Raw genomic sequence first — 14,215 nt, forward strand, 5'->3', positions numbered from 1 at the left:
ATGGTGGGGCACCATTTCCCCAACTGACGTCACCAATGGGGCACAATTCTTCCTGTTAATACCAATGATGGGGCACCATTTCCCCAACTGACGTCACCAATGGGGAACAATTCTTCCTGTTAATACCAATGATGGGGCACCATTCCCCAACTGACATCATCAATAGGCCACAATTCTTCCTGTTAATACCAATGATGGGGCACCATTCCCTCAACTGACATCATCAAAGGGGCACAATTCTTCCTGTTAATACCAATGATGGGGCACCATTCTCCCAACTGACGTCACCAATGGGGCACAATTCTTCCTGTTAATACCAATGATGGGGCACCATTCCCCAACTGACATCATCAATAGGCCACAATTCTTCCTGTTAATACCAGTGATGGGGCACTATTCCCCCAACTGACGTCATCAGTGGGGCACAATTCTTCCTATTAATACCAATGATGGGGTACCATTCCCCCAACTGACATCATCAATGGGGTACAATTCTTCCTGTTAATACCAATGATGGGGCACCATTCCCTCAAATGATATCATCAATGGGGCACAATTCTTCCTGTTAATACCAATGATAGGGCACCATTCCCTCAAATGATATCATCAATGGGGCACAATTCTTCCTGTTAATACCAATAATGGGGCACTATTTCTCCCTTTGAAATCAAGAATGGGACACTGAAGCCAGGGCATTTTTATTCCTACTGGCCACAGCCTGGCCCCGTAAAACCTGAAAGAAAATAAACTGGCCCTTTGCTTAGAAAGGTTGGCGACCCCTGGTCTAGAAAATGTCTTCTTTATGCTTTTTATTGCTTGCAGGAACTTGCATGAGTTGAAGGGAAGCCTGGGATGCTCCAAGAATGCTGAATAGTCAGAGGACACTTCTACTATTTATCAGTCTTAGTGCATCAGGGCAAATGAAATAGCTGGAAATCTTATGAGGGCCATCGCGGGCTGAAAAATTACTAGAGCCCTCTAAAGAAAAGAGAACCAGCACACAGTCACCGGGGCTCAGAATTTAAGTCAAAACTCCCAATGCCACAGGATCATCGGCTCCTTCTGATGTCCACCGGGCCTTCAGTGATGGATAAACAAAGCTCACAATACTACAGGACAGCTGTACAGGCTCCTTCAACTTCCACCGGGCACTCTTCAGTGAGCTCACCAGAATGAAACCCTGGACAAGAACCTTTGAAGTAGCCCACACCAGCTACTCTACAACTGGGACCTCGATGAACATCCAGTAGCATTTCAGCAAACTGCCCTAGGGGCCGGAGCCCCTCCTGCAAGTCTGGACCCAGGACCAACTCAGCTCTTTTCCAGGCCTCAGATTATTTATGGGCTCACCAGCCACCTACTGGGCACACCTCCCCATGGATTGGCTAAGTTCCCACAAATATTCAGACTGCCCTTGTGCCTTTCCTCGCACTGTGATTCCAGAACTCTTTAGAATGCAGGGGGAAATATTCAGTCTGTAAAACCCTGAGCAGGCCATATCGATCAACAACTGCTCCAATGGCTAAAGGGGAGCCAAACCAAATTTACTCAGCGTCCTCTACCCTAATTAGGAGGGTGCTACATTTCTACAAAAAACAAACAAAATTAATACCTGGGGCACCTAAAACACTGATATTAAAGATTATTATGAGTCTTCTCTACTGGAAAATCTGTATAAAATCAGCCGAACACTGGGTCATTATACAGGGGAAGGGGATCACTCTTCTAAACAGCTATGTGTGTACTTTGTGCTTGAGCTATTGGGCTTTGCAAACAACATAGTTGCACATTATGGAAAACGTACTCCTAAATTTGCGCACCCCAAGCAATGACAGCTTTACATTCTCCATTGCAGCTCCATTACCGCAGCAGCCATCTTCTCTAATTCCCCTTTCGCACCCAGCATCTTCTAAAGATGAGCACAATGAAAAAATGTGTTTTGTTTCGAATTAATTCATTAAGTTAATCATTTTATTTCAGCACATCCGTTATATTAGAATGATTCTTTTTGGAATTTCATTCTGTATATTCAGAATTGTTTTGTATATTTGTTGCTCAGATTTGATTCGTATTGTCGGAAGTTATTTCGAATGATTGGCTATATTAATTTTCATGTATTAATTCCTCATTTCGGGAGATGCACTCTGAGTCATCCTTGCTAGTCCAACCCATAAAGAGAAATGGAGCGATATTGTCCGGAGTGGCATGTGGCACGAATGGAAGACGGACTAAAATTAATTTCAGATTCATTTGTTATGGTATGGTTCAGAGATTCAGATCCACCTCCATCCAACCCACACCATCATATGACGTCCTGTTGTCCAACTGTAATATGATGTCCTGTCGTCCAACTGTAATATGACGTCCTGTCATCCAACCGTCATATGATGTCCTGTCGTCCAACCGTCATATGACGTCCTGTCGTCCAACCGTCATATGACGTCCTGTCATCCAATCGTCCTATGACGTCCTGTCATCCAACCGTCCTATGATGTCCTGTCGTCCAACCATCCTATGACGTCCTGTCGTCCAACCGTCCTATGACGTCCTGTCGTCCAACCGTCCTATGACGTCCTGTCGTCCAACCGTCCTATGACGTCCTGTCGTCCAACCGTCATACGACGTCCTGTCGTCCAACCGTCCTATGACGTCCTGTCGTCCAACCGTCCTATGACGTCCTGTCGTCCAACCGTCCTATGACGTCCTGTCATCCAACCGTCATATGCCATCCTGTCGTCCAACCGTCATATGACATCCTGTCGTCCAACCGTCATATGACATCCTGTTGTCCAACTGTCTTATGACGGCCTGTTGTCCAACCATCATATGATGTCCTGTCGTCCAGCCGTCATAGGATGTCCTGTTGTCCAACCGTCCTATGATGTCCTGTCGTTCAACTATCATATGACGTCCTGTCAGAAGACACCAGACACAGTCGATGACTGATCACTACACCGGCCCGATGCCAATGTCATGTGATCGCTGTGACCAATCACAGCAGATCACATGACAATTGTATAGAATGGATGGCTTGCTTTCTTGCCATCCATTGTATAGAATTATGTTGTTATCTGTGACTGGTCACAGCGGTCACATGGTACAGACAGGGCTAATCATCTGTACCATGTGATGAGCTTTGGCCAATCACAGCTAATCACAACAAAAAGACACTGAATGAATCAGTTTCATTCAGTAAAAATAGTTGCTAATATCAATGAAATACACTGGTATAAGCAATCATAATGTGTAAAAAAAAAAACATTCTGATCACTTGCCCAGAGTAGTACAATGTTGCTATGGTGACACTGTATTTCTCTGGTCACAGTGTGTTGAAATAAAATCAGAAAAAAAAATTAGAAAACAAAATGTAAAACAAAAGAAAAAAATTATAAAAAATAATAAAAAATTAAAATGATTATTATTTTTTTAACATACTGTCACCAGTCAGTGTCCCTTATCACCGCCACACCAGTTATATGATAACGCCGTACTGGACTGGTGACAATATGTAAGAAAAAAAATTGATATATTTTTTATTTTAAAATTTCTGCATTTTCCAAAAAATAAAAACAAAAAAATGACAGCATCAAAAACCTTGCCATGCCTCTTACTAAACACTTCAGACTGTCTACTTTCCAAAAAGGGGTCATTTGAGGGGTATTTGTACTATCCTGATGTTTTCGGGCCTCAAGAAATGAGATAGGCCATCAGTACATCAGGATTGATCGATTGTCAGATACAGTTGTGTTCAAAATAATAGCAGTGTGTTGAAAAAAGTGAATAAAGCTGAAAATCCTTCTAATAGCTTTTATTTCCATCCACACAAATGCATTGGGAACACGACACATTCTATTCCAAATCAAAACATGAAGAAAAATAGATCAAATTTGTGTTGTTCCTCTAAAAAAATTGAAGAAAAGTGAATATTAGACGGTTCAAAAAAATCGCAGTGTTTGTATTCTTCTTTACAAACTCAAACATTCACTATATAAACTGAGAAATGTTTGAAGATTTTGCTTTCCTTTGAATGACTTCATGAATATTTGGTTGTAGTCGCACTGTTTCTGAGAACTGCTGTACATCTGTGTTGCATGGAGTCACCCAACTTCTGGCCCCTGTGATCAGGTATTCCAGCCCAGGATGATTGGACTACATTCCACAGTTCTTCTCTATTTCTTGGTTTTGCCTCAGAAACGGCATTTTTGATGTCACCCCACAAGTTTTCTATTGGATTAAGATCCGGGAATTGGGCTGGCCACTCCATAAAGTCCATCTTGTTGGTCTGGAACCAAGATGTTGCACGTTTACTGGTGTGTTTGGGGTCGTTGTCTTGTTGGAACCCCCATTTCAAGGGCATTTCCTCTTCAGCATAAGGCAGCATGACCTCTTCAAGTATTCTGATGTATTCAAACTGATCCATGATCCCTGGTATGTGATAAATAGGCCCAACACCGTAGTATGAGAAACATCCCCATATCATGATGCTTGCACCACCATGCTTCACTGTCTTCACAGTGTACTGTGGCTTGAATTCAGTGTTTGGGGGTCGTCTGACAAACTGTCTCCGCCCACTAGACCCAAAAAGAACAATCTTACTTTCATCAGTCCACAAAATGTTGCGCCATTTCTCTTTAGGCCAATCAATGTGCTCTTTGGCAGATTGTAACCTCTTCAGCACGTCTTTTTTCCCAACAGTGGGACTTTGAGGGGACTTCTTGCAGATAGCTTGGCTTCACATAGGCGTCTTCTAATTGTAACAGTCCTCACAGGGAACGTCACACCTTCTTTCATCTTCCTGGAGCTGATTGTTGGCTGAGTCCGCGCCATGTTGGCTATTCTTCTATCCATTCCAATGGTAGTTTTTCACTTTCTTCCACGTCTTTCAGGTTTTGGTTGCCATTTTAAAGCATTTGCGATCATTTTAGCTGAGCAGCCGATCATTTTCTGCACTTCTTTATATGTTTTCCCCTCTCCCATCAACTTTTTAATCAAGGTACGCCGTTCTTCTGAACAATGTCTGGAACGACCCATTTTCCTCAGAATTCAGAGAGAAATGCACTGTAACCAGCATGTACAACATTTGCTGCCTTCCTTCCTTAAATAAGGGCAATAATTGCCACCTGTTTTTCAAAGAATGAATGACCTCACTAATAGAACTCCACACTGCTATTATTTTGAACATGCCCCTTTCAATGAGTGATTCAATGACACAGAATCAGCAGCATGCATGTCATGACTGTTGGGTCTGTTGGATTTCTATTACTCTACTACACCTGCTAGGAAATTATTTGCCATGTAGAAATATCATTTCCACCAAAAACAGTGATTGATCCGGTTAGTGATGTCTGACTGCTAGTATTTTCAACACAACTGTATATCCCATAGTTTGTGGACTCTATCACTTTCCTACAGACTAAATCATATACACTGATTTGGGTTATTTTCACCAAAGAAATGTAGCAGAATACATTTTGCCCTAAATTTATGAAGAAAGGATATTTGCAAAATTTTATTTTAGAAACAAAGAAAAATGTTTTCTTTTTCAAAAATTTTGGTCTTTTTTTGTTTATTTAGCAAATAATAAAAAAAAAACTCAGTGGTGATTAAATACCACCAAAAGAAAGCTCTATTTGTAAGAAAAAAAATGATAAAACTTTTATATGGGTACAGTGTTGCATGACCGCTCAATTGTCATTTCAAGTGCGACAGCGCTGAAAGCTGAAAATTGACCTAGGTAGGGCAAGGGAGTAAATGTGCCTGGTAATGAAGTAGTTAATTCACTTTTATACCCTACTGTATTTATTATAGGGTTGGACGAGGGCGGGGCTATCCGAGTCTTCACATCATAACATAATGAATGAATCTGTAATTCATTTTGGTTCATTCTTCCATCATTGGTATCAGTGGGAGGAATAGTGCCCCATCATTGGTATCAGTGGGAGGAATAGTGTCCCATCATTGGTGTCAGTGGGAGGAATAGTGCCCCATCATTGGTATCAGTGGGAGGAATAGTACCCATCATTGGTATCAGTGGGAGGAATAGTGCCCCATCATTGGTATCAGTGGGAGGAATAGTGCCCCATCATTGGTATCAGTGGGAGGAATAGTGCCCCATCATTGGTGTCAGTGGGAGGAATAGTGCCCCATCATTGGTGTCAGTGGGAGGAATAGTGCCCCATCATTGGTATCAGTGGGAGGAATAGTGCCCCATCATTGGTATCAGTGGGAGGAATAGTGCCCCATCATTGGTATCAGTGGGAGGAATAGTGCCCCATCATTGGTGTCAGTGGGGGGGAATAGTCCGCCATCATTGGTGTCAGTGGGAGGAATAGTGCCCCATCATTGGTATCAGTGGGAGGAATAGTGCCCCATCATTAATATCAGTGGGAGGAGTCATGCCCCATCATTGGTGTCAGTGGGAGGAATAGTGTTCCATCACTGGGGTCAGTGGGAGGAATAGTGCCCCATCATTGGTGTCAGTGGGAGGAATAGTGCCCCATCATTGGTATCAGTGGGAGGAATAGTGCCTCATCATTGGTATCAGTGGGAGGAATAGTGCCCCATCATTGGTATCAGTGGGAGGAATAGTGCCCCATCATTGGTGTCAGTGGGAGGAATAGTGCCTCATCATTGGTATCAGTGGGAGGAATAGTGCCCCATCATTGGTATCAGTGGAGGAATAGTGCCCCATCATTGGTATCAGTGGGAGGAATAGTGTCCCATCATTGGTGTCAGTGGGAGGAATAGTGCCCCTTCATTGGTGTCAGTGGGAGGACTAGTGTTCCATCACTGGTGTCAGTGGGAGGAATAGTGCCCCATCATTGGTATCAGTGGGAGGAATAGTGCCCCATCATTGGTATCAGTGGGAGGAATAGAGCCCCATCATTGGTGTCAGTGGGAGGAATAATGCCCCATCATTGGTATCAGTGTGAGGAATAGTGCCCCATCATTGGTGTCAGTGAGAGGAATAGTGCCTCATCATTGGTGTCAGTGGGAGGAAGAGTGCCCCATCATTGGTATCAGTGGGAGGAATAGTGCCCCATCATTGGTATCAGTGGTAGGAATAGTGCCCCATCATTGGTGTCAGTGGGAGGAATAATGCCCCATCATTGGTATCAGTGTGAGGAATAGTGCCCCATCATTGGTGTCAGTGAGAGGAATAGTGCCTCATCATTGGTGTCAGTGGGAGGAAGAGTGCCCCATCATTGGTATCAGTGGGAGGAATAGTGCCCCATCATTGGTGTCAGTGGGGGGGAATAGTCCGCCATCATTGGTGTCAGTGGGAGGAATAGTGCCCCATCATTGGTCTCAGTGGGAGGAATAGTGCCCCATCATTGGTGTCAGTGGTAGGAATAGTGTCCCATCATTGGTATCAGTGGGAGGAATAGTGCCCCATCATTGGTATCAGTGGGAGGAATAGTGCCCCATCATTGGTATCAGTGGGAGGAATAGTGCCCCATCATTGGTATCAGTGGGAGGAATAGTGTCCCATCATTGGTATCAGTGGGAGGAATAGTGCCCCATCATTGGTGTCAGTGGGAGGAATAGTGCCCCATCATTGGTATCAGTGGGAGGAATAGTGTTCCATCATTTGTGTCAGTGGAAGGAATAGTGCCCCATCATTGGTATCAGTGGGACTAATAGTGCCCCATCATTGGTGTCAGTGGGACTAATAGTGCCCCATCATTGGTATCAGTGGGACTAATAGTGCCCCATCATTGGTGTCAGTGGGACTAATAGTGCCCCATCATTGGTGTCAGTGGGACTAATATTGTCCCATCACTGGTGTCAATGAGCGGAATAGTGCTTTGCCTCATTCACAAAACTAAATGAGAATTTACTTTGCTAAGTGAGTGGCTGTATTCCCGCATTGCTGACTTCAGTAGCTGAGTTTCAGAGGGTATTAAGTCCTAATATTTTATACTCAGACCCGTCACCTAAAGCAGACACAAGAGACTTGGAAAGAAATGGATAGACTGTAGGCATGTTGGCTGCAGCAGTAGAAACGGAGCAGATTTTCTATTTTACAGCACTTCTTTCATCTTCACTTTATAAAAATGCAGTCTAGGCATTAGGTCATGCAGGCAGGGTGACATCATCATTGCGATGTCATCTTGTGGTTTTTATTATGGCGGAGCACAGCTGGTAAGGAAATTTACAGACATACATTTTCAAGGGAACTGAAGGTCCATATTGAATAGAAAAAACCACAAAGTGTGATGTCTATTGTGAGTCAGTTCGTGTGTTCTGGGATTTCCTTCATTGTTTACATAGTTAATTCTTTGCGGATATAATTATCAAAGATGAACTCCTTACACTCTTCATTACAATGAAATGTAGACTTTTTTTTAATCTGAGGTTCAGGGGCAGACTGAAAACTCATGGGGCCCCCGGGCAATGGGAGATCATGGGGCCCCTGTGTCCTTGCCCAAGGTACCAGGGGCATCTCATGGGACCCCTACTGACCCCAGGCCCTCGGGCAGTGCCCAAGTTTCCAAATGGTCAGTCCGCCCCTGCTGAGGTTTAATTCAAGAAGAGGTCATCTAGACGGTGTTCAGCCTCACATCAGAATGAACTTTTATGGAAGTTGAGCTGGTTTTGTAGGACTAACAGGTATGTTCTTGCAAGGTTTGGATATATTTGGGCCCTGGGCAAGGTACAAACTGGGACCCCTTTTACTAGAATACTGCAGACCCTCCATCTTGACCAAGACCATTAGGCACAGAATGATCTGCTGCCCTGTAGATTTCTTCCTTTATATATCCAATCAGTTAATGAGACTTCTTGGTAGGGTTCACTAAGAGAAATTCAAGATATTTGATGGCATCTGGGGCATATCTGGAGGCCCTTAAAGAGGAACTTCATTCCCCCCTCCCGTTGTTCTTTTTTCTCCACCCTTTTGGTCCTAAAGTGGTTAACCACTTCCCGTCCAGCCCGTGTACATAAATAGCCGGATGGGAGCAGTGCAGGAGCGGGTTGCAGTTCATAAACGGTGCCAGGGGCGGACTGACAACTCATGGGGCCCCCGGGCAATAGGAGATCATGGGGCCCCTATGTCCTTGCCCAAACTCAAACAAGCCTATGAAAAAGGTACCAGGGGCATCTCATGGGGCCCCCTACTGACCCCAGGCCCTTGGGCAGTGCCCGAGTTTCCAAATGGTCAGTTCACCCCTGCTGAGGTTTAATTAAAGAACAGGTCATCTGGACGGTGTTCAGACTGACATCAGAATGAACTTTTATGGAAGTTGAGCTGGTTTTGTAGGACTAACAGGTATGTTCTTGCAAGGTTTGGATATATTTGGGCCCTGGGCAAGGTACAAACTGGGACCCCTTTTACTAGAATACTGCAGACCCTCCATCTTGACCAAGACCATTAGGCACAGAATGATCTGCTGCCCTGTAGATTTCTTCCTTTATGTATCCAATCAGTTAATGAGACTTCTTGGTAGGGTTCACTAAGAGAAATTCAAGATATTTGATGGCATCTGGGGCATATCTGGAGGCCCTTAAAGAGGAACTTCATTCCCCCTCCCGTTGTTCTTTTTTCTCCACCCTTTTGGTCCTAAAGTGGTTAACCACTTCCCGTCCAGCCCGTGTACATAAATAGCCGGATGGGAGCAGTGCAGGAGTGCGTTGCAGTTCATAAACCGCGCCAGGGGTGGACTAACAACTCATGGGGCCCCCGGGCAATAGGAGATCATGGGGCCCCTGTGTCCTTGCCCAAACTCAAAAAAACCTATGAAAAAGGTGCCAGGGGCATCTCATGGGGCCTCCTACTGACCCCGGGCCCTCAGGCAGTGCCCGAGTTTCCAAATGGTCAGTCCGCCCCTCCCTATGGTCCAGTCTTTTCAGCCTTCACAGCCAGAGTGAGCTAATCAGGAAATTTCAAAGTTGAATTCTCGCCCATATTCTTCCACCTACTGTGATCGCATCTCAGGACCAGGTGACATGTAGGCTCTGGAATCTGGCGGTGCATTTTCATTTGGGTTTTACAGGCTGTTTTATACTTGTCATCCTGTGTTTTTAACTAGACCGGGATCTGAACCTGCTACCGCTGCTTCGTCTGGCAGTAGCTTTTCTTGCTGAGCCAACTGAGATGTTGCAAAACACCTTGTCTGATCCTTTGGACAATCCTGCCTTGGGCCTTGTTTCTGGTGAACCTTGAACTCCTTGCTTCAATTAAGCCATGCCTTTCCACTTCCTGTTTGCCAGAATTGTGTTCTTTTCTCCAGCCAATATCCAGCTCTTGTCTTTCGCCTCCGACCTTGGCTTGTTCCTCGACTACTCTTCCACTTCATCTCAACCTGCAATTATTCGTTACCGACCTTTGGCTTGTTTTTTGAGTACGTTTCCACTTGATTCCAACTTGTAAGCACTTGTTACTGACCTCTGGCTTGTTTACTGACAACGCTTCCACCCCAGATTGCTCCTGGTGGGGCGATCCTGAGGACTGCATCCTGGTACTAACATTCAGCAAAACCCATCTCCATCATCAGGAGTTCTGGTGGGTACTGGTTAGTGCTGAGATCCTTTATCTCAGGTGAGCCCGTGTCATCTGTAAGGGGGACCTGCTTGTGTACTTATCCAGCTGGTAGGTGGGAGCCTCTCTACTTCTATAGCTACTGGTCTCCAACCCTGACCCTTGACCATTACAGACAGACAGCTCCCTGATGAGTAACTGTAGTGCACCCGTGGTGGAGTACTCCATTGCCTCTTGGGATGTGTGACCTGGAATTCCAGGAGGCTGCAGGCAACTGATATCTCATTCTCACTTGGCCAAGTGCAGGAATGAGTTCCCCAAAAAAAGTCCTTAACTTCTTCCCACCCGACCTATAACAAGTTGTTGGCAGAGTGGGATCCCTATCAGGGGCGGACTGACAACTCATGGGGCCCCCCAGGCAATAGGGGATCATGGGGTCCCTGTGTCCTTGCCCACACTCAAAGCACACCCAAAAAAGCTTATAAAAGGTACCAGAGGCATTTCATGGGGCCCCCTACTGACCCCGGGCCCTCGGGCAGTGCCCAGGTGCTCGAATGGTCAGTCCGCCCTGATCCCTATTATCCTAGGAGGGCATCCTCCCAGGATTGTGTCTCACACGTGCCCCACGAGCTGCACTCTGGCGCGATCTGTCACTGGCTGTGTCCGTTGAAATGGCTGATGACAGATCACTACACAGTCCTGCTTCCAGTATTATGTGATCACTGTGACCAATCACAGCAGATCACATGACAGTTGTAAACAATGAATGGCTTCCTTTCATGCCATTCATTGCTTACAACTGTGCTGCTAGCTGTGATTGGTCACAGTGGTCACATGTACAGGCTGGGCCGATCACAGCCCATCTATAGCATGTGATCAGTTGTGGTCAATCACAGCTGATCACAACAAAACCTACTGAATGAATCCGTTTAATTCAGTAAAAATGCTTGCTTATACCAATGAAATTTGTTGGTATAAGCAATCTTTAAAAAACAAAATCCTAATCACTTGCCCAGATTAGTTAAATTTTATCACAGTAGAAAAAAACATACAATTTTTAAAAAAAAAAGTAATAAAAAGGTTTTAAAAATGTATCACCACCACACCAGTTATATGATGATGCTACTGTACTGGTGACAATATGTAAAAAAAAAAAAAATTGTGAATTTTTTTTTTTTCATTTCTTCATGTTCCACAAAAACAATTGAGTACTGTCCGTGATACTAGCACTAGCATACAATTTTGAGGACAAGCTTTCGGGGAGTGTCCCCTTCTTCAAGGTCCAAGCAGTACTCACCTTCATGTTCCACAAAATAATGAAAGAAATTGACATGCCTCTTGCTAAATACATCAGACTGTCTACTTTCCGAAAAGCAGTCATTTGCGGGTATTTGTCCTGTCCTGACATTTGGGGGGGATTTGTACTGTCCTGACATTTGGGGATATTTGTCCTGTCCTGACATTTGGGGGGTATTTGTCCTGTCCTGACATTTGGGGGGTATTTGTCCTGTCCTGACATTTGAGGGTATTTGTCCTGTCCTGACATTTGGGGGGTATTTGTCCTGTCCTGACATTTGGGGGGTATTTGTACTGTCCTGACATTTAGGGGGTATTTGTCCTGTCCTGACATTTGGGGGGTATTTGTCCTGCTCTGACATTTGGGGGGTATTTGTACTGTCCTAACATTTGGGGGGGGGGGATTTGTCCTGTCCTGACATTTGAGGGTATTTGTTCTGTCCTGACATTTGGGGAGGGGGGGGGGTATTTGTACTGTCCTGATATTTGGGGTATTTGTACTGTCCTGACATTTGGAGGGGATTTGTCCTGTCCTGACATTTGGGGGGTATTTGTTCTGTCCTGACATTTGGGGGATATCTGTACTGTCCTGACATTTGGGGGTATTTGTCCTGTCCTGACATTTGGGGGGTATTTGTTCTCTCCTGACATTTGGGGGTATTTGTCCTGTCCTGACATTTGGGGGATATCTGTACTGTCCTGACATTTGGGGGATATCTGTACTGTCCTGACATTTGGGGGATATCTGTACTGTCCTGACATTTGGGGGATATCTGTACTGTCCTGACATTTGGGGGTATTTGTCCTGTCCTGACATTTGGGGGGTATTTGTTCTGTCCTGACATTTAGGGGGTATTTGTCCTGTCCTAACATTTGGGGGGGATTTGTCCTGTCCTGACATTTGAGGGGTATTTGTACTGTCCTGACATTTGAGGGGTATTTGTACTGTCCTGACATTTGGGGGGGGGGGGGGGATTTGTACTATCCTGACATTTGGGGAGGATTTGTACTGTCCTGACATTTGGGGGTGTTTGGTGGTTTTTGTACTGTCCTGATATTTGGTGGTATTTGTACTGTCCTGACATTTGGGGGGGATGTGTACTGTCCTGACATTTGGGGGGTATTTGTACTGTCCTGACATTTGAGGGGGATTTGGATGAGTGAGTTTGGGGTGGAGGAACTTGACTGGATCGGCATTTGTACTGTCCTGTAATTTGGGGGGAGAGGGTTTGTTCCTGTCCTGACATTTGGGGGGGGATTTGTATTGTCCTGAGAGGCAGTCAGTACATCAGGATTTATAATTTTTTAGATCTATACCTATACCATAGTTTGTGGACTCTATAACTTTCCTACCAACTGAATAATAATCACTGATTGGGGTCATTGTCACCAAAGACATGTAGCAGAATACATTTTTGCCTACATTTGTGTAGAAAGATTATTTATTTGCAACATTTTATAACAAATCGACAAAAAAAAATGTTTTCCCCCCAAACTTTTTGGTCTTTTTTAATTTATAGCAAAAAAAAAACAAAACCCAGTGGTTATTAAATACCACTAGAGATGAGCGAATCGAACTTGGCGAAGTGGAATTCGTTTAGAATATTAGGAAAAATTCGATTTGCGTCGAATCCGAAAATTAGCAAACTTCAGATGCACGAATCGAATTTTTCCCGATCGGCCGATTTTCATCCCTTCTACAGCCGGCAAAAAGTGTCCCTGCAGAGAGCTCCGCAATTTCTGACAGTTCTCTGACAGTTCCTTCACATTTACAGCGGTTGAAACATATCTATTTGTTTCCATTTAGGATACAGATGTTTTTATTCGGAAACAAATAGATACAATGTTTCAACCGCTGTAAATGTGAAGGAACTGTCAGAGAACTGTCAGAAATAGCGGAGCTCTCTGCAGATACACTTTTTGCTGTACTGGAATTCTTATTTTCATCCTACTTCTTCTTCTTCTTCTTCATCCTCATCCTCTTCTTCTTCTTCTTCTTCTTCATCCTCATCTTCTTCTTCTTCTTCTTCCTCATCCTCTTCTTCTTCTTCTTCTTCTTCATCCTCATCTTCTTCTTCTTCTTCTTCATCCTCTTCTTCTTCTTCTTCATCCTCATCTTCTTCTTCTTCTTCATCCTCATCTTCTTCTTCTTCTTCTTCATCCTCATCTTCTTCTTCATCCTCATCCTCTTCTTCTTCTTCCTCATCCTCATCTTCTTCTTCATCCTCATCTTCTTCTTCTTCATCCTCATCCTCTTCTTCTTCTTCCTCATCCTCATCTTCTTCTTCTTCTTCTTCTTCTTCTTCTTCTTCATCTTCTTCTTCTTCTTCTTCTTCTTCTTCCTCATCCTCATCTTCTTCTTCTTCTTCTTCTTCTTCATCTTCTTCTTCTTCTTCTTCTTCTTCTTCTTCATCTTCTTCTTCATCTTCTTCTTCTTCT

Source organism: Staurois parvus, unplaced genomic scaffold, assembly GCF_062004578.1.
Source record: "Staurois parvus isolate SC_StPar_1 unplaced genomic scaffold, SC_StPar_1.0 ptg000140l, whole genome shotgun sequence".
Taxonomy (NCBI): domain Eukaryota; kingdom Metazoa; phylum Chordata; class Amphibia; order Anura; family Ranidae; genus Staurois; species Staurois parvus.